Here is a 22028-nt window from a genome sequence, read left to right as displayed (position 1 = left end):
AATCATGGAATTATCTCATTAATCTCATAATTAATTAATCAAATTCCTAATTTAGCGGTGCAGTTCATACATTCACCCCACCTTTTTAAGGATTTTGTCCTCAAAATCAGAAACATACTGTAACACCCTCTCTTGTAGGCCTCCAAGAGAGTTGTTTGCTAAGCGGAATTAGAGTTCTTTAATAGTATTTTAGAGACTGAAAGAAAATCGCTTTTACATTGCCAATTAAAACTAAAGAGGGGATCTGGTTAATTACAAAAATCAGAGTACGCAAGATTTCTTAAACTTACTAAAAATATAAATTTACTGATAGACCTTGCTGTCTTTAAAAATTCGTATAAAATCCAGTTCAACGTTTCAAAGGTATATTCTTTGTAATCTGGAAACTAGACATCTGGGGCTTCACGTTCATATAAAATATTAGTGATTTGGAGTTCGTTTGCCCCTCGAAACATAACTCGCAATATAAGAGATAAAACAGTGAAAATATCACAAACGTCCTGGCTGGTAAAATTCATAATAAATCGAGTTTTCAGAATTTCTTTGAAAGGTTTATATATAATGAAACTGGACACCTGGGGCTACGCGTGCATATAAATTATAAGAAAATCGGAGGTCCGTAGCCCCAGTAAGACAACTTACAAAGTGCTCGCACATACTTTTCAAAACTCAACATTTAGATAACATGTCAAAATCCTTTTCGCAAACGTTTCAACATCTGTTTCCAAAATACTTGCTAGTCATAAAATCGTAATGCAATAATAAAATCATAGTTCACAGCAATAAAAGCTTCTCAATTTTATACAGTCATCCATAAAATATCACATCAATAACAGCATGCCCAAAACAGTAGAAGCCAACAACAAATATCCAAGTCCTCAAAAGCTTTTCCGTCCTCCTGCTGTTTTGTAAAAATAGCAGCCCCAAAGCGGTGAGAGAAATCCCAGTAGTGTGGCAACAAAACCAATAATGCAACAATATTAAACTAGGCACAAAATTATAAACAGTCGCTTCAAACATGAAATCCTTTTCATCATATAACCTTTTCATCATATATCATTTTCATCATATATCATATTGCGTATATAACGCCTTCATCACGCTCATAGCACCGTCGTGCGCGTGCCATCACAGTGGAAATTCCATGCACGTCACCATCATTTGGGGAATTCCACTGTGGCCTATCGAACGGATGCCAAGTGTCCCGGTGGTGCCTATATGATGCGTGCTCAATCACATGATCTTGTAGATAACTATTCTAAGACTCAAGACTAACATGAATTTGGTACATGCATGCCATGCTATGCTGTCACACACAAACAGAAAGACAAGTGCGGTATGATGTACGGTGCATGCATATATCATCATTTCATAACATATACTTCATGTACATTGGATGCCATACTGCCAAGCCATTCTTTCTTTTCATAACAGAATTTCCATAATCATAACATTTCCATAGGCAGAATAATTTCATCATTTATGGCAGAATAATCATAAGGACATGTGAGCAACAATTCACAATTCATACACTAGTCAATAGTCACATCGGGTAATACCGCCTAACACATACCTTGTGAGTCCAAGTATTATCAAGCAGCATCAAAACAGCCCACACTTTAGGAATTTTGCGCACCTAATTGAGTGCACCATAAGTCAGAATTTTATTTATAAAATCCTATTATTAATATGCCATTTTCATGACTTCCATATTCGTGTATTTTAACCGGCTTATCATGCTTCTTGTACTATTTAATTTCTGACTCCACATTAATTTAGTAGCATGTAGCAGCGAAGAATTTTATTTACCTAATCCCCTCCACTAATAGCTAACACATAAGAATTTTTCCAAGGTTCACACACCCATAAATTCAATTTTCATAGTTCTCCTAAAGAATTAATTTTCTGGCTTAATACCAATTCTTCTAACTTGCTACAGTAATGAAATTCAAGGTTCTCTGGGCATACAAGTTCGGTTTTCTGCCCATTATTAGGTGCCTAACATTGCTTATTCATATCCCATATTCTTCATGACATAGGGAGTGATAAAGGCTTCAACACGCTGCCCATAAAGTTCTTAGTGTATACAAATATTAATGATTTTCCTAGTCCAAGTAATAAGTTCAACACAACAACAACAGAGCTATTTCCATGCTCACAAGAATTCGGTTTTCATTATAAAAAGATGTTTAGGATTTTCATAGTTCCAACACCTACAAAGGTCCATTCTTTATTTTAGTTCACTTAACAGCCCTACTAAGGATAAGAGCTATGTCCCCAAGACCCAAAATTTTGCTATAGACAGACCTGCAACCAGAATGCACAATTTGAAGGGAATTAAGTGAGGGATAGCACAAACAGAAAATCATTTCCTTGAATACCAACAAAACCAAAACAGAGAACAATGGTAGAACTTGGTTCATGCTAATTTACCTCCTTACTAGTGAACATCGCTCCACAATTTGTTCAGGAAGGTAGTCACCAAAATTTGCGCTACAATTCTCACCGTACCACTCTCCAAAGACCAAGATTTCAGCTACATGCAAGGCGAGTTTAATTGCCTTCAAGGAATCCGATTCACAACTCCTTGAGGCTGGTTGCTTCGGCTGGAAAAAGGAAGATGGTCACTGGTTCTGCATGTAGGGGAAAGTCTCATCAACTCGCATGCAGCAAGGAGGGAAAAGAAATTTGTAACAGAAGTACCTCATCTCCACAAGGTTGGACTCCAGCCGAATGGTTAAGAGAAGAGGAAGAAATGCTTGGTGGCTAGTCTTCCACTTAGAAAGCTTGCGGCTTGGAGGGAATAAGGAATGGAGCACTTGCAAGTTGTGTGGCTTGATGCTCAGCCGAAAGTGTGAAGTAGAAAGAAAGCAATTCTAGGTGTTTCATCCCTTTCTCAACGCTCGCGATGTATGGAGCGTAGGAGAAATGAAATGCAGCTAAGATTCTTGGGAGTTCTGCTACAGGCTCATGAATTTTGAATTAGAGGGGAACAACTTATAATTCTGAATAAGTAGTTCATGGTTATTCTTGTGGCTTCCCTTTACAGCGCATAGAAGGAGAAGGAAATGAAAAATTAGAGACTCATAATCTGAACCTATATTCAACGAAGATGAGACAAAATCAAGCTTGGTTTTTTCCCTCTTTTGTGCGAACCAAGAAAGGATAAGGGGTAAGATTTGTGTGTGGCTTGTTGGGCCAATAGAAAGACATGCAAGGGGATAGCTTTTCCCCTCATTGGTTGCATGAGGAAGTTGGGACAGATTTGCTTTGTCCAAGTGTGCAAGTAATCAGAATTTGCTCTTTACATCATGTGCAAGTAGGGGATACAAAAGTGTATGGGGTTTTGCCATGTGTCATTTCTCACCCAATGCATGGCAAGCTTGTGGATTCATACAAGATAAGGTGTGAGAGCTTCTAAGAGGTTATGCTACACATACTCCCCACTTAAGGGTACTAGGCGTCGTCTATATAGAGGAGTTGGGTTCTAGAATTCAAGTTCACATGCTCTCCTACTTTGTGAATTAGCTCATGCATTATTATTTTATGTACCCTCCCATTATTAACTATTCTTTGTAATAAAATTAATCACATACTTTTAATGAGTACTCATATACTTGTAAGTGGTATTATGCTTTCTACATATTATAATTAAATTATTCCTATACTCATAACTAAAATTTCACATGCCTTAAATAGGTATCCACCTACCATGGTAATACAAATAATTTCCCTAATTTAATTTAATCCCATTCTAAAGCAAACCTTCATATAATCCGAGGACAAGTACTCTCCCCCATTCCTAATTGCCATTTAAATAGGTTTCTAATTAGACGGGATGTTACACATACATGTCCCAAAACTCAGGGTATTGTCGGAGAAGCTCGTCCTCTCGCTCCGAGGTACACTCTTCAGGAGTTCTTCTTGTCCACTACACTTTGACCATCGGAATGATCTTGCTCCGAAGCTTCTTCTCGCCACGATTGAGAATCTTGAGTGGTCCGACGGGAGTCTTTAGGTTCTCCCAAACTTCCACATCATCCGGTTGCACCACGTGCGAAGGATCCACAATATTTTTCGAAGCTGAGACACGTGAAACACGTCGTGGATGTTGGCTAAGTTCAGAGGCAAGGCGAGCCGGTAGGCAACAGGTCCTACCCTACCAAGTATCTGTTATGGCCCAATGAATCTCGGGCTAAGCTTACTCACTCCAAGAGCCCGACCAACACTAGTGACAGGTGAAAGTCTCACAAACATGTGCTAACCCTTACTGAACTCCAGTGGACGATGCTTAACATCATAATAGCTCTTCTGTTGATTCTGCGTCTGCTTCAGCTTTTCTATGATCAACTGAATCTGCTGGGTAGTATCTTGGACAAAGTCCAAGCCAAACAACTCTTTATCTCCAACCTCAGACCAACAGGTAGGAGTCCGACACCTCCTACCATACATCGCCTCGTAGGGTGCCATGCCCAGGCTAGCATAGAAATAGTTGATGTACGAAAACTTAACCAATGGCAGGTACGTATCCCATGCTGAACCCTGCTCCAAAGTGCAATCCCTCAACATGTCCTCCAATGTCTAGATGGTCCGCTCAGTCTGTCCATCAGTCTGAGGGTGATAGGCTGTACTCAATCTCAACTTAGTACCAAAAGCTTCCTGCAACGCCTCCCAAAATCGAGATGTGAACTTTGGGTCCCTATCACTGATGATACTCTCGGGCACCCCGTGAAGCCTCACAATCTTGCGAACATACAGTCTGGCCAACTGCTTAGTAGTGAAGCTCACCTTCACCGGAAGAAAGTGGATAGACTTCGTCAATCTGTCCACAATGACCCAGATAGAGTCGCAACCAGCCTCAGTCTTTTGGCAATCCCACCACAAAGTCCATGGAAATGCTCTCCCATTTCTATTCCGGAATCTCAAGAGGTTGGAGTTTACCAGACGGCTTCTGGTGCTCATTCCTCACCTTCTGGCAAATCAAACACTTGGAGACAAAAACAACTATGTCCTTCTTAATGCCCGACCACTAGTAATTTCTCTTCAAGTCTTGGTACATCTTTGTAGCACCAAGGTGGACAGTAAATTGGCCCTTATGAGCCTCTGTCATCACCTTCTCAGTCAAAGGACCTCGAGGAACCACAATTCTATTATGGAAAGTCAAGAAACCATCATCGTTCCAAAACACACCGTCCTGGTTCTTCACATAGTCAAGGCACTATCTTTGCACCTGCGCCTCTTTGATCTTTTCCATGAGCTCATTTTCAACTTGCACAGTTTCCATTTCGAGAAGTGCACCCCTAAACAAAGAGGTCACCGTCAGATCTCGAAACTGCTCAATAATATCATAGTCACCCATCGTCAAACTAGATAGACTCACGGATTTTCGACTCAAAGCATCAGCTACCACATTGGCCTTGCCAGGATGGTACTTCAACTCAAAGTCGTAGTCCTTCAGATTCTCCATCCATCTCCTTTGTCTCATATTCAGCTCCTTCTGATCGAACAGATACTTCAAACTTTTGTGGTCACTAAACACGGCAAACTTCATACCAAAAAGATAATGCCTCCAAATCTTGAAAGCAAACACAATAGCAGCCAACTCCAAGTCATGAGTCGGGTAGTTCTCCTCATGAGGCTTCAACTGCCTCGAAGCATAGGCAATTACTTTGCCCAACTGCATCAACACACAGCCCAGCCCCTTTTCGGAGGCGTCAGTGCAAAGCTAGACCTCCTCAGCAGGATCAGGAAGGACCAACACAGGTGCAATCGTTAGTCTCTCCTTTAACTCCTGAAAGCATTCCTCACACTCGTGAGTCCACACAAACGGAGTCTCCTTCCGGGTAAGGCGAGTCAATGGTAGAACCAACATGGAGAATCCCTTGATGAACCTCCTGTAGTAACCAGCCAAGCCCAAGAAACTCCTAACTTTTGTAACCGTCTTTGGCCTCTCCCAATCTAGCACAGCCTTAATCTTGTTAGGATCCACTGCAACTCCCTCAGCAGAAATCACATGCCCAAGAAACTTTACTGACTTAAGCAGAACTCACATTTCGAAGGCTTAACATAAATCTTTTTCTCCTTCAGCACTTGCGACACAACCCTCAAGTGCTCTGCATGCTCCTCCTTAGTCTTGGAGTAATTCAAGATGTCGTCAATAAAGACGATCACAAACTGATCCAGGTACGGCTGGAAAATTCAGTTCATGTGGTCCATGAACACTGCGGGTGCATTGGTGAGTCCAAATGGGATCACCAAATATCATAATGACCGTATCTCGAACGAAACGCGGTCTTGGGGACATCCTCCGGCTTAACCCGAATCTGATGGTATCCGGACCGGAGATCAATCTTCGAATACACACAAGCACCCTTAAGTTGTTCCAACAAATCATCAATACGAGGAAGGGGATACTTGTTCTTGATCGTCACCTTGTTCAGCTGCCTGTAATCGGTGCACAATCGCATAGTCCCGTCTTTCTTTTTCACAAAGATGACTGGTGCTCCCCATGGAGACACGCTCAGTCGGATGAAATCTTTCGCTGAAAGATCCTCAATGTGCTTCTTTAGCTCTGCCAACTGTGGTGGCGACATCCGTTATGGAGCTAAAGAAATAGGCCCCACACCAGGCAACAAATCTATGGAGAACTCTATCTCCCACTGTGGCAGAAACTCAGGAATCTCCTCAGGAAACACCTCGAGGAATTCCTTCACCACAAGAATGCCAGTGATATCCTCCTGTGTCCCACTCACCAAACCTCCCAACATGACATAACCAAATGCCCATACTCTCAAGGCTCTCCTAGCCTACAACACTAAAATATAAGGCGAGGAACTGGCTGTAGAAACACACGGAGACATCACCACTCGCTTGGTACAACAGTCAATCATCACAGAATTCTTGGGCAACCAATCCATGCCAAAGATGATCTTCAAGTTAGCCATCGACAATCCTATCAGATCCACCAAAAAATCATGGCCATCCTACTGAAACACGACATCTCGATGTATAGTGCAGGTATCACACTTTTCTCTGGTGGCAGTGGTCACCCGCAACGGTGGAGAAAGCGCAGCACTGGAAACCTCAAGCCCCACAACAATCGGGGTTGCAATGAAAGAATGCGTAGCCCTGAAACCAAACAAGACATCAACATTCGAATCACCAATGGAAACAGTACCTCTGACAAGGTTTGGAGCTCGGTCCGACTGCTGTCGATCCAAGGTGTAAACACGACCCATGGCATGTGGCACTGCAGGTGCCACTGTAGGTGGTAGGGGAACCATCTGAAGTGGAACAGCCTGAACCGCTGCAGCTCTTGCGGTCGATGAAGGACAATCCCTGGAATAGTGGCCCGCCTGGCCACACTGAAAGCAGATCAACTGGCCGGTAGCACACAGCCCCACATGGAATTTCCCACATCCCGAGCATCTGGGAGTAGGAGGTCTAACTGAACTCCCATGCGTCAAAGTCCTCTTGAACTGACTAGGCGCCTGCCTAGTGTAACACTTCGTGTATACCCGGTTTGTTAACATGTCATCGTATTAAGAAACGCTTAATTAAAATGTGGAATAACTTTTTCTTTTCAATTATGACGTCATTAATATTACCAAGTTGATTACTTAATCCTTTTTTCATAAAACATTGCTTGTATGTAAATTGCAATAAACAACTAATATGACTACCTCAATATATAAATAACTGTGAGTAACTAAGTCACGGAACTACAACACGTAGTCCGAACATTAATCCTGATACATTAATACAACTCAAATCTAAAATAGGACATAGTCAATCAATGTGGCATAGACAACCCCCATGCTCACCAAATAAGGCAACAAAGCCCAACAGAGTCTCAAATCAAATAATAGGAAAATAAGGATAAAACAGCATCCAATCAAAATAGTATAATCATCATGCATCAGTCAACTAAGCTCCGACCTCCTGCCGCCCGAGGTCTCAAACCCCGAGTTACCTGAACCTGACATATTTTCCCCAAACGTGGGGTGAGATCTCTAAACAGAAATCTCAGTAAGGCAAGGGGTCCTCAAGGACTCTTCCGCCCCAAGCTCACTTACAATATAATATAAGTTCAAAACACTAAATACAATGCATGTTCATGTTAAGGCATTTATATCATGACAGTATAATCTCTTGCTCGACGAGCTAACTACTACAACTCATTAATCATGTGATGTATGCAAGTGCGGTTCGACTGGCCAGGGAACATGATAGGGTTTATACACGTCTGTTACCTACCAACATGAGGGAGGATGCCTCATGCCTTGCACACCAGGGTGGTTACCTGATCGTACAAGTACTAACATCACATTCATACATTACATATGCCTTGCACACCAAGGTGGCTGCCTGATCGTACAAGTACTAACATGACATTCATACATTACATCAACAACTATATCAACATGTCTCAGGAGTATATCAATGCATATATCATTTTCATAAAAGCATACATGCATATATACCACCTCCCATGGAGGTCGGTGGAACAAGCAACAGATCAATCCGAGGACACGAAAGCTTACCTCTTAAGCAATTAATCCAAACCAAGTCCACACAAGCTCAAGGCCCACAAACAGCACAATCACCATCTATTTATACGATAAATACTCATTAGTATTCATTTTCTAAGGTTCCATTAAGTGATTAGGACTTTCCAACTTGTTTTAGGTGATTTCATGCAATTTCTGCAGGAGGTGTTCGAATACTCCTCGATGAGTATTCGAATACTCCAAGTCTCCAGAAAGTATCCGAATACTTTCACTTAAGTATTCGTATACCACAAGGTATCCGAATACTTTTCCTCCAGTATCCCAATACCACCAGGTATCCAAATACAAACACAATAATATTCGAATACTACCCAGTATGCGAATAATTATTCAACGGTATCCAAATACTTTTCTTCCCAGAAAAGTATCTCAATACTTCTGCAAGGAGTATTCGACTACCAAGGGATAAGTATTCGAATACTACACGAAAAATATTCGAATACTTATCAGACAGAATGCAGAATTTCGTGCATTCTCTGCATAAGTCCCATTTTAAATATCCAAACTCGATTTGGAGTCCAATGTCTCCATAACAGATGTTCATTAACATGTTTAAGACTAAGAAACAGAGTCCTTAACTCAAATGATCTGTAAGAACCTGCACCGTTAATTCAGGAAATTAATTAAATAAATATGAGAATTAGGAAATAATTCCATAATTGACCCTCATAATTATGAGAAGGCTTAAATAATTATGGTAAATGATTAACAATACTGAAAGTCGCTTTTCGGACGAAAAGTGCAGATACTGGTTCTTCTCCACGGTATAAATGCGTACCGATGAAGTATCTCGGAAAATTATAATAAGTATGGGAATATTCGTAGAGTAATTTTTAGGACTAGTATGTCAAGTTTCAGGTCAAAATAATGAGAACTGGCGCCAGAACTGATATTGACTATGTAAATGCGCGTACCGGAAAAGTACTGCAAAAAATAAAATAAAAACATGGAAAATCTTAGAAAAATGGCTAGGTTCAGAATCCCAAGTTTGAGATTAAAAAGATAAGTGTAGCTATTAACGCTAATACTGCGCGATTAAACTTAAGCGCGCTTATAAATACTCAAGGGCACATGATCCTAGGTCAGCTCTTCATCTTCTACGTAGCATTTTGTGAACCTAGGGAGGAACCACCTTCCCTATCTTCTCTCTTCCATTGAAGCTCCAAGAGAGCACCTTTCCACTTAGTTCCTTCACCAAAGTTGCTTATAAAAGTGTGCTCTAGCCATGAGTGGGAAAAAGTCCAGCCATCTATGAGTTGTGGGTGTTGTGGTGAGTGGGGGTGCTGCTGACTTTGAGGTTGTGAGGTGTGGGAGCCATCTCCATGCCATTTTGAGCTTTATGGTGCCATTTTGATGGAGAATGGTCCAACCTTGTAGTACATTTTCGTGCTCTTGCAAAGTCAGAACCTTTAAGCCTTGTTAGAGAGCTCCAAGAGCCTATTTTTCTATTGAGTTTGAGCTCCATAGGTATACCTTGAACATTCTCTTTGAAATTTCATGAAAATAGCTTGTTCATGTTATGAAATGAGATAACTTTAATCATTCAAGCTTAGGGTTACTAATCTAGGGATAATAGGTGTTAATGAACATCTGTTTTGGGTCAAAACCGAACCTTGGTTCAATGGAAGCCATTTTCACCTCGAATTATATAGAAAAATTCTGCAAAAAACTGTTCTGCCCGCGTGGTAATCGATTACGTTTTTTTGGTAATCTGTTACCATGTGCAGTAATCGATTACCATGTTTTTGGTAATCGGTTACCTAGTTCAGTAATCAATTACCATGTGCTTGGTAATCGATTACCACCTGTGAAAATGACTAGAAACCAGTTTTATGCGTGAGAAAATCCCCTTTTGGGCATGATGGCCTAGGAAGTTGGTGTTACTGTTGGGAAACAGTGATACCTTTAATTGAGGGACTTAATGCTTGATAATTATGAACTAAAAAAGATGTAAACGAATAAGGAAATGCTGTCATAATGAAATGAACCTTTAAAGTATGGTTATTGATGATATTTCTGATATAAACAGATTGTGATTGTGCTATTTGTGGGCATTGAGCTAGTGTGAGCTTGGCTTGGATAGTTAGCTTGCAAGGTAAGCTTTCGTGTCCTTGGTTTAGCCATTGTTGGTTCCACCATACCCCATGGGGGATGGTTTATATGCATGATGTGTTTTCATGTATTGATTTATTTAAATGCTTTTGAGCTATTAAGTGCAATTGCCTATGATATGTATATGGTGTTTTCCTAGACGAGATTAAGTTCCTGTGGGCAGGTATGGCATTGGCGTGTACTATTGTTGGTTGTAGACGTACGTACAACCTACGCTTCCTCTGATCAGTAGAATAGTTAACACACATGACATGATGATATGCTGCATTGCACTGATTTTGGAACTTATATGATATTACTGCTTTTGAACTTATATTGCACATGTAAGTGAGCTTGGACCACTTGCCTTACTGAGATTTCTGTTTAGAGATCTCACCCCACGTTTGGAGCACATATTTCAGGTTCAGGTAACTCGGGGGTTGAGACCTCGGGTGGCAGGAGGCCGGAGCTGAGTTAGATATATGCTGCTTATGATGATTATGCTTGGATTATGTTTGGATGTTGATCTCCTTTACTATCTTTATGATTACGTTGTTGTTGAGACTCTGTTGGGCCTTGTTGCCTTATTTGGTGAGCATGGGGATTGTCCATGCCACATTTGATTATGTATGGTTGTTTAAACTTAAGTTGTATAAACTATCAGGGTTTGTCCGGCCTACGTGTTGTAGTGTCGTGACTAGAGACACAGTTAATGATTTATATATATGAGGTTATTCAGTGTAGATAGCTGTCTTTTGCAATTTACATACAGATAATGTTTTGGAAATAAATTAAGTAATTCAACTTGGTAATGATAATGACGTCATAATTGAAAAGAAAAAGATATTCCGCATTTTTAATTAAGCGTGGCTTAATACAATGAGATGTTAACAAACCGGGTATACACGAGGTGTTACATTTTATGCGCGTGGCCTTGCCACAAAGTCCAAGTGTTACACCCTTACTTTTCCTTGAAGAGAATTTCACATTCTCCAACAAAGCACCATCACAATTATGTAATGGGGGTTGAGTGGTCTCCATGACTCTAGGTTCATAGGTTAATTATTGATCTGCTTCATAAGTAGTTGGCATGTTAATACCAGGGATAGTGTTAAGCATGAAATAAGTACGATAAATTATGGTAAGGTACCAATGTTATTTCACCTTTATTGACTTTCGATTTTGCATATGCCATGGAGATTGTGGTATACTATTGCATAGAGTATTTGATTTATTATGTTATTGGAACTGAAGGTTTTGCAGGTGTACGTGAATTAAGGTACGTTATGATGTGAGTTAGCATATTAACTAACATGTATTGATTGAAATGAACATAATTATGATTTCGTACTGTGAAAGGAACATGATTTCATTTTGAGAGTAATGACATATAGAAATTGTAAGTCAAGTCGAGGTTAGAGTCATGGAATAGGACCTAAACTCACCCAAGTTATTGTGAGGAATTGAGTATGTGGGGTCAGGTCACCTCTTTTGATAGAGTGACTGATGATCCTAGAGAATCGAATGACGATTCTGTTGATATTGAGAAGTCTCGAGATCTGTTAGTGACCTCTTTATGGATGGTGCACTTCTCGAGATGAAAATCGTACAAGTTGAAATTGAGCTGAAGGAAAAGACCAAAGAGGCGCAAATGCGAAGAGAGCGCCTGGACTTTGAGAAGAACAAAGATGGATGTCTCGAAATGAGGATGGATTGTTGACGTTCCAGAAGAGGATTGTGATTCCTCGAGGTCCTTTGCGTCTAAAGGTAATTGCAGAGGCCCACAAGGGTCAATTTACTGTCCACCCTGCTACATGAATATACCAGGACTTGAAGAGGAATTACTGGTGGTCGGGCATGAAGAAGGATGTTGTCGTTTTTGTGTCCAAGTGTTTGATTTTCCAGAAGGTGAAGATTGAGCACCAGAAGCCGTCTGGTAAACTTCAACCTCTTGAGATTCTGGAATGGAAATGGGAGAGCATTTCCATGGACTTCGTAGTGGGTTTTTCGAAGACTCAGGCTGGTTGTGACTATATTTGGGTCATTGTGGACAGATTGACGAAGTCTGCCCACTTTCTTCCGATGAAGGTGAGCTTCACTACTGAGCAATTGGCCCGACTGTATGTTCGCGAGATTGTGAGACTTCAGAGGGTGCCCGAGAGTATCATCAGTGATAGGGACCCGAAGTTCACATCTCGGTTCTGGGAGGCGCTGCAGGGAGCTTTTGGTACTCAGTTGAGATTGAGTACAACCTATCACCCTCAGACTGACGGACAGACTGAGCGGACCATCCAGACATTGGAGGACATGTTGAGGGCTTGCACTTTGGAGTAGGGTTCAGCATGGGATAGGTACCTGCCATTGGTGGAGTTTTCGTACGACAACAGTTTCCATGCTAGCCTGGGCATGGCACCCTACGAGGCGCTTTATGGTAGGAGGTGTCAGACTCCTACCTGCTGGTCTGAGGTTGGAGATAAAGAGTTGTTTGGCTTGGACTTTGTCCAAGATTCAACCCAGCAGATCCAGTTGATCAGATAGAAGCTGAAGCAGGCGCAGAATCGCCAGAAGAGTTACTACGATGTTAATCATTGTCCACTGGAGTTCAGTGAGGGTGAGCACGTGTTTGTGAGACTATCACTGTCACCGAAGTTGGTCGGGCCCTCGGAGTGAGGAAGCTGAGCCCGAGATTAATTGGGCCATACCAGATCCTTGGTAGGGTAGGACCTGTTGCCTACCGGCTTGCCTTGCCTCCAAACTTGGCCAACATCCATGACGTGTTTCATGTGTCTCAGCTTCGCAAGTATGTAGCGGATCCTTCGCACGTGGTGCAACTGGATGATGTGGAGGTTCGGGAGAACTTGAAAACTCTTCTCGGACCACTCAAGATTCTTGATCGCGGCGAGAAGAAGCTTAGGAGCAAGATCATTCCGATGGTCAAAGTGCAGTGGACTGGAAGAACTCCTCCGGAGTGTACTTGGGAGCGAGAGGACGAGCTTCTCCGGCAGTACCCCGACTTTCGAGACAGGTATGTTTCTGATTTTTAGGACAAAATCCTTAAAAAGGTGGGGTGAATGTAAGAACCTGCACCGTTAATTTAAGAAATTAATTAAATAAATATGAGAATTAATAAATAATTCCATAATTGACCCTAATAATTATGAGAAGGCTTAAATAATTATGGTAAGTGATTAATAATACTGAAAGTCGCTTTTCGGACGAAAAACGCAGATACCGGTTCTGCTCCACGGTATAAATGCGTACTGATGAAGTATCCCAGAAAATTATAATAAGTATGGAAATATTCCTAGAGTAATATATAGGACTAGTATGTCAAGTTTCAGGTCAAATTAATGAGAACTGGTGCTAGAACTGATATTGGCTATGTAAATGCGAGTACCAGAAAAGTACTGCGAAAAATAAAATAAAAATATGGCAAATCTTAGAAAAAGGGATAGGTTCAGAATCCCAAGTTTGAGATTAAAAAGATAAGTGTAGCTATTAACTCTAATACTGCGCGATTAAACTTAAGCGCGCCTATAAATACCCAAGGGCACATGATCCTAGGTCAGCTCTTCATCTTCTACGTAACATTTTGTGAACCTAAGGAGGCAGCCACCTTCTCCCATCTTCTCTCCTCCATTGAAGCTCCAAGAGAGCACATTTCCACTTAGTTCCTTCACCAAAGTTGCTTATAAGAGTGTGCTCTAGCCATGAGTGGGAAAATGTCCAGCCATTTCTGAGTTGTGGGTGTTGTGGTGAGTGGGGGAGCTGCTGACTTTGAGGTTGTGAGGTGTGGGAGCCATCTCTATGCCATTTTGAGCTTCATGGTGCCATTTTGATGGAGAAAGGTCCAACCTTGTAGTACATTTTCGTGCTCTTGCAAAGTCAGAACATTTGAGCCTTGTTAGAGAGCTCCAAGAGCCTATTTTTCTGCTGATTTTGAGCTCTATAGGTATACCTTGAACATTTTCTTCGAAATTTCATGAAAATAGCTTGTTTATGTTATGAAATGAGATAACTTTAATCATTCAAGCTTAGGGTTGCTAATCTAGGGTTAATAAGTGTTAATGAACATCTGTTGTGGGTCAAAACCGAACCTTGGATCGGTGGGAGCCATTTTCACCTCAGATTTTGCAGAAAAATTCTGCGGAAAACTTTTCTGCCCGCATGGTAATCGATTACCTTTTGTTGGAATCGGTTACCATGTGCAGTAATCGATTACCATGTTTTTGGTAATCGGTTACCTAGTTCAGTAATCGATTACCATGTGCTTGGTAATCGATTACCACCTGTGAAAATGACTAGAAACCAGTTTTATGCGTGAGAAAATCCCCTTTTGGGCATGATGGCCTAGGAAGTTGGTGTTACTGTTGGGAAACAGTGATACCTTTAATTGAGGGACTTAATGCTTGATAATTATGAACTAAAAAAGATGTAAACGAATAAGGAAATGCTGTCATAATGAAATGAACCTTTAAAGTATGGTTATTGATGATATTTCTGATATAAACAGATTGTGATTGTGCTGCTTGTGGGCATTGAGCTAGTGTGAGCTTGGCTCGATAATTAGCTTGCAAGGTAAGCTTTCGTGTCCTCGGTTTAGCCATTGTTGGTTCCACCATACCCCATGGGGGGATGGTTTATATGCATGATGTGTTTTCATGTATTGATTTATTTAAATGCTTTTGAGCTGTTAAGTGCAATTGCCTATGATATGTATGTGGTGTTTGCCTAGATGAGATTAAGTTCCTGTGGGCAGGTACAGCATTGGCGTGTACTATTGTGGGTTGTAGAAGTACGTACAACCTACGCTTCCTCTGATCAGTAGAATAGTTAACACACATGACATGATGATATTATGCATTGCACTAATTTTGGAACTTATATTATATTACTGCTTTTGAAATTATATTGCACATGTAAGTGAGCTTGGGATGGAGAAATCCTAGAGGACCCTTTGCCTTACTGAGATTTCTGTTTAGAGATCTCACCCTACGTTTGGGGCACATATTTCAGGTTCAGGTAACTCGGGGGTTGAGACCTGGGGCGGCAGGAGGCCGGAGCTGAGTTAGATATATGCTTCTTATGATGATTATGCTTGGATTATGTTTGGGTGCTGATCTGCTTTACTATCTTTATGATTATGTTGTTGTTGTTGAGACTCTGTTGGGCCTTGTTTCCTTATTTGGTGAGCATGGGGATTGTCCTTGCCACATTTGATTAGGTATTGTTGTTTAGACTTGAGTTGTATAAACTATCAGGGTTTGTCCGGCCTACGTGTTGTAGTGTCGTGATTAGAGACACAGTTAATGATTTATATATATGAGGTTATTCAGTGTATATAGTTGTCTTTTGCAATTTACATACATGCAATGTTTTGGAAATGAACGAAGTAATTCAACTTGGTAATGATAATAACGTCATAATTGAAAAGAAAAAGATATTCCGCATTTTTAATTAAGCGTGGCTTAATACGATGACATGTTAACAAACCGGGTATAGACGGGGTGTTACATGATCCAAGTTTTACTTTTTAAAGGATTGAACAAGCTTAAATCATGAAAATGACAAAGAGGTGATCATGGTATACCTTAAGTGTCTCAAACTCAGAAAAAGACTCCTCCTCGGAGCTCCCAACACAGTCCCAAGGTGCCGACCTTGCAAGGGCACGGAAATGCACTACAAGATGAGTCCTTTACACCAAAAGGTGGCTTCTTGAAGCCTTAAATGAAAAGAACAAGGCTCCACTCAACCAAACTCAGAAATATAGCCCCCAACCCCACCAACTCAGCAGCTGACACTCAACAATGCATAACCTTTCTCCCACCCAAGGCTTGCTCACACCTAGCTATGGTGTTTTGGTGAAGAATCTATGAAGAAAGGTGGTCACTTTGGTTGCTTTCTTTGGAGAAATGGAGGTGGCAAGATGAGGGAACACAAACTCAGAAAATGGAGGCACGTAGGATCAGTTTTGGAGAATGAAAACTGACCTAGAAGGGTGTTCCCTTAAGTATATATAATCTCATTAACTCTAACCACACAGTATTAACATTAATAGCTATGCTTAACATTTTAATCTCAAATTTTGGATTCTGAACCTAACCATTTTTCTAGGATTTTTTATATTTTTATTTTATTTTTCGCAGTACTTTTCTGATACGCGCTTTTACTTAGCCAGTATCAGTTCTGACACCAGTTCTCATTATTTTAACTTGAAACTTGTTATGCTAGTCCTATGTATTATTCTAGTGACATATACACAATTTTAATAATTTTCTGGGATACTTCTTCGGTACGCATTTATGCCGTGAGGCAGAACCGGTATCTGCATTTTTCATCAGAAAATCGACTTTCAACGTTATTAACCACTTACCATAATTATTTACGCCTTCACACAATTATTAGGGTCAATTATGGAATTATCTCATTAATCTCATAATTAATTAATTAAATTCCTAAATTAACGGTGCAAGTTCTTACATTCACCCCACCTTTTAAGAATTTTGCCCTCAAAATTAGAAACATACTTGTCCCGAAACTCGGGGTACTGCCGGAGAAGCTCGTCCTCTCGCTCCCGCGTACACTCCTCAAGAGTTCTTTCCGTCCATTGCACTTTGACCATCGGAATGATCTTACTCATCAGCTTCTTCTCGCCACGATCGAGAATCTTGAGTGGTCCGACAAGAGTTTTCAAGTTTTCCTAAACTTCCACATCATCAGGTTGCACCACGTGCGAAGGATCTACTATGTATTTCCGAGGATGACACACGTGAAACACGTCGTGGATGTTGGCCAAGTTCGGAGGCAAGGCAAGCCGGTAGGCAACATGTCCTACTCCACCAAGGATCTGGTATGACCCAATGAATCGTGGGCTCAGCTTCCGCACTCCGAGGGCCCGACCAACACCGGTGACAGTGTGGGAAGTTCGTTCTTTTCTTGGATATGCAGGATTTTACAGGACTTATTCAGGATTTCAGCAAGATTGTCCTACCTATGTCCAACCTTTTGCAGAAAGACATAGAGTTCTTGTTGGATGATGCGTGCAAGGCTGCCTTTGATCATCTTAAGTGTTGCCTAACTGCCGCTCCAGTCATCCAAGCACCATATTGGTCTCTTCTTTTTGAGTTGATATGCGACGCTTCCAACTATGTTGTGGGTGCTTTTCTTGCTCAACGTGTCAACAAAGCTCCCCATGCCATTTCCTATGCATCATAGACTTTGGATTCTGCTCAGTGCAACTACACCACTACTGAAATGGAATTTTTGGCTATAGTTTTTGCACTTGATAAGTTTAGATAATATCTTTTGGATACTAAAGTTATCATCTTTTCTGACAATGCTACTTTAAAGTTCCTTTAAAAGAAAGCAGATGCCAAGCCTCGGCTTATCCGGTGGATGTTGCTGCTCCAGGAGTTTGACATTGAGATTAAGGATATAAGTGGTGCAGAAAATCAGGTAGCTGATCACTTGAACCGCATCACTCATCAGCCCTCTGATTCCTTTCCCATTCATGATGATTTTGCTGATGAGCAACTTTTACAGTTGTAAGGTAAGTTTCCTTGGTATGCTGATATAGTTTATTACTTGGTTGCTGGTGTTTTACCTTCTGATTCCACTAAGGCTTAATCCCTGAAATTGAAAAATGAGTCAAAATATTATGTTTGGGATGACCCTTATTTGTGGAGATTTTGTAGTGACGAAGTAGTTAGGCGATGTATGCCTGATATGGAGTTTCAGTATGTCCTGCAATTTTGTCTTGCATCTGCTTGTGGTGGTCATTTTGGACCCCAAAGAACTACTAGGAAGGTGTTAGACTCTGGTTTATTTTGGCCTTCCTTGTTCCATGATGCTTATGTGTTCTGTAAAACATGTGATAATTGTCAGAGGGCAGGTAGTATTTCCCGTAGGCATGAGATGCCCCAGCAACCTATACTCTTCTGTGAGATTTTTGATGTTTGGGGTATTAACTTCATGGGTCTTTTTCCTTTTTCTTTTAGTTTTATATACATATTGCTAGTTGTGGATTATGAATCTAAATGGGTTGAGGCAAAAGCCACCCGTACTGATGATTCTGTTGTGATTGTAGAGTTTGTTCGGTCTCACATTTTATGCAGGTTTGGCATTCCTATAGCCATTATTAGTGACCAGGGCTCTCACTTTTACAACCGGAGCATGACAATTCTACTGCTGAAGTATGGAGTTATTCATAAAGTTGCAACAACCTATCATCCACAGACTAATGGCTAAGCTGAAGTCTCAAACAGAGAGATCAAGCAAGTTCTTCGGAAGACTGTTAACTCTAACCGGAAGTATTGAAGCAAGAGACTGGATGATGCTTTGTGGGCATATATGACTGCATACAAGACTCCAATTGGGATGCCTCCTTATCGGCTTGTCTTTGGTAAGGCATGTCATCTTTCGGTGGAGTTGGAACATCAGGGCTATTGGGCTGTCAAGTAGTGTAACATGGATTTAATGTAGTCAGGGATGGAAATCAAGCTTCAACTGCGAGAGCTTGAGGAGCTTAGATTGGATGCTTATGAGAGTTCACATCTATACAAAGAAAAGACAAAAGCATTCCATGGTAAGAAGATTCTGAGGAAATAATTTGTTGCGGGCCAGAAAGTTCTCTTGTTTAATTCTCGTCTAAAGTTCATGCCTGGTAAGCTTAGATCCAGATGGGATGGCCCCCTTGTTATTACTAATGTGTTTCCTTATGGTGCAGTTGAAATATGTGATAAGCAGACAGACAAGTCTTTTACTGTGAATGAGCATCGTCTGAAACCTCTCTACGAGGGACCACAGCAACCTATAGATATTCAGATGGAAGCAGAAATCAGAATGATCGATGCTATTTATCCTCCCTAATGAAGACAGAGAGTTCTTTCCCTATTTTTTTTCAGTTTATTTGAATTTTTAATTTTAGTTCTTAGTCAATAAATAGATTATTCTGTTTTTCTAATACTTGTTAAGTTATACTTAGTTTGAATTGAATTTAATACTTGTGATAGATCACTCTGGTTAGGCTGAGTTCTTAATTCTTGGATTACTTTACTTGGTAATTGATTTTGTGATGCTGATATGTGATTGGTATATCCTTTGGTGAGAATTCGGGCCTACATGAATGGATTTTATCATCTGCTATTCTTTCTTTCTTGTGTGCTTATGCTTTTGATTGTTATTCTCTAGAACTTGCTCTTGTTCTTTTTGAAATTATATTTTTCATTTGCATGCATAGATATGATTTAGGCCTTCTTTCTTTTTTCCACTTTAGCCAGATAGCCATCTCTTGCATTATATTCCCTTTGGTTAGCCCCTTTGTGCCTTATATCCTTTTTTTCTTAGCCACATCACTAGCTCAAGCGAAAAATCAATTAATTCCACACCCTGGAAATTTATTGAGTATTTGTTTCACTATAGTTTTATGTTTAAGTGTCGGGATTTGCTCGAGACGTGCAATACTTTAAGTGTGGGGGAGGAGCATTCATTTAATATGTTACTTTTACTATAAAAAAATTTGAAAATGAAAAAAACAAAACAAAAAATGATTTTTTTTAGAGAAAATACCCTTTTTAGTCCCTAACAAAAAATACGATCCCCACTTTAGTCCCTTACAAAAATAAATTAGTCAGTTAGTCCCTAACAAATTCAAAGTGGACCCATTTAGTTGAAATCGTGGTCCCTCACAAATTCAAAAAAGACCCATATTAGTCCCTCAAAAGGACTAAAATGGGTCCACCTTGAATTTGTTAGGGACTAACTGACTAATTTATTTTTGTAAGGGACTAAAGTGAGGACCGTGTTTTTTGTTAGGGATCAAAAAGGGTCTTTACTCTTTTTTTTAAAAGTGAAAAAGAAAAAGAAAATTTTAGCTCTTTGTGTTGTGTTTTTCTACTTTTATTTCAGTTATGTTTCATTAGTATAATTTTTATTTAGCTACTGCTCTTTTAAATTTCTGGGTGTTTAACCTCTCTTTTCCATACTCATCCTTACCTTCACCCTAGCCCCATTTTAACCTTTAATAAAGTCCTCTTGATTTATGCATGCATTTGTTTTTAGTATTGGAGAAATAGAACTTGAGCAAGCTTATGGTAGGACAATTTTTCCGAGTATAATTAGAGTGATACACTTATTTACCCATACCCTTGAGAGATTGATTGAGAGCATCTGAGAGACCATTATGCATTATCAACTATATCATTTGAAATTACCAGGTTCTGTAAATTTGAGATGAAGGATTTTTTGTTTTTCCTGGTTGATCTGTTGAAGTTTTGTGATCTATATTCAAACTCTGTATTCTTGACAATTTTTAAAAAAGATAGGTTAATCTTTTAGTTTTTACTTTTGTTTATTTTTAGTTTTGATTTTGCTCAGGAGTGCAAAAAGATAAGTGTCGGGAAATTTGATAATGAATATCTTATTGCACTTATTTATTACTCTTGATTAGTATTTTAGGAGTATTTGAAAAGAAAATAATGGTCTTTTGGGTTAAATTAGATTTCTGGTTGTTTATTGGGTTTAATTTATTTTCGTCAATTTCTAACTTTATGTTTCTTTAGTATTTTGATCGTATCTCACTCCACATGTATCCGATTGACTCTGTTCTTATTGCGTTTTAAAGATAACTCAGAGGGCTACAAATTCTATGAAGACAAGAAAGACCAATTGGGATAAGAATATGGTCTAAATTAGAGCCCAAGTCAGAAACAAGTTGCTGGAATTTTATTGATTTAAATTTGTAATTAGAACCCAATTCTGTTGAGGCCGAAAGCCATTGTTTTAGTTCTGATTTTGTTTATTTTATTATTGTGAGCCAAAATTAGTTGAACCCTAACCCGATTGTGATTGGGTTAAAGGGATTCGTTTAGGAAACTTGTCATCAGTCTTCATTAGAAAGTTTGTATGATAGACAAATTGTCTCTGGAGATTAATCTACAATTTTTGTTCTTCTTCTTCATCTTTTCTTTATCTTCTTAATTTTTAAGTATGTTTATCTTAATCAGAGGCTCTGCTGTTTAGGTCTTTGATTTTAAAATAAAGTTGTTGAAGGATTGCGTGATCCATTCGTAGGTAGTGAGATTTAAGGAAATGAGTGGTGCGCAGCTGAATGATATGACATTTACGCCTGACCATTGGATTTCATATGGTTTATAGTGATTGGCTTCCTCTCCCTCAATTTCTTTCACCCAAAAGTTCCCCATATAGATTTATAAAGTGGAAATGCTATTTATGATGCTAGTGGCTCACACAGGCAACACAGGCAACACAACCATACTGGGAACAATTAGGATCCTCTTTAGCTTGATTATTTAAAATTTTAATAATTCTTCACTAGTTTTTTTTTTTTTGATATAAATGGAGGGCCTA

General features: G+C 39.9%; 1 long non-coding RNA gene across 1 annotated transcript; it reads right to left on the bottom strand.

The window, feature by feature from the left end:
- Positions 1 to 575: 575 nt before the first annotated feature.
- LOC133287001 (uncharacterized) lies at positions 576 to 3096 on the bottom strand. The gene is made up of 4 exons (XR_009748190.1): positions 2704 to 3096; positions 2434 to 2633; positions 1574 to 1636; positions 576 to 901 (listed from the first exon to the last, which is right to left on the bottom strand). It is a non-coding gene; the product is annotated as an uncharacterized LOC133287001 (long non-coding RNA).
- Between the last annotated feature and the right edge of the window lie 18932 nt (positions 3097 to 22028).

The sequence above is a fragment of the Gastrolobium bilobum genome, unplaced genomic scaffold (genome assembly GCF_033153095.1).
Source record: "Gastrolobium bilobum isolate Gb01-03AN ecotype WA unplaced genomic scaffold, APGP_CSIRO_Gbil_v1 utg30553, whole genome shotgun sequence".
In the NCBI taxonomy this organism is placed as follows: Eukaryota; Viridiplantae; Streptophyta; class Magnoliopsida; order Fabales; family Fabaceae; genus Gastrolobium; species Gastrolobium bilobum.
This window is presented reverse-complemented; position numbering and strand designations above follow the sequence as displayed.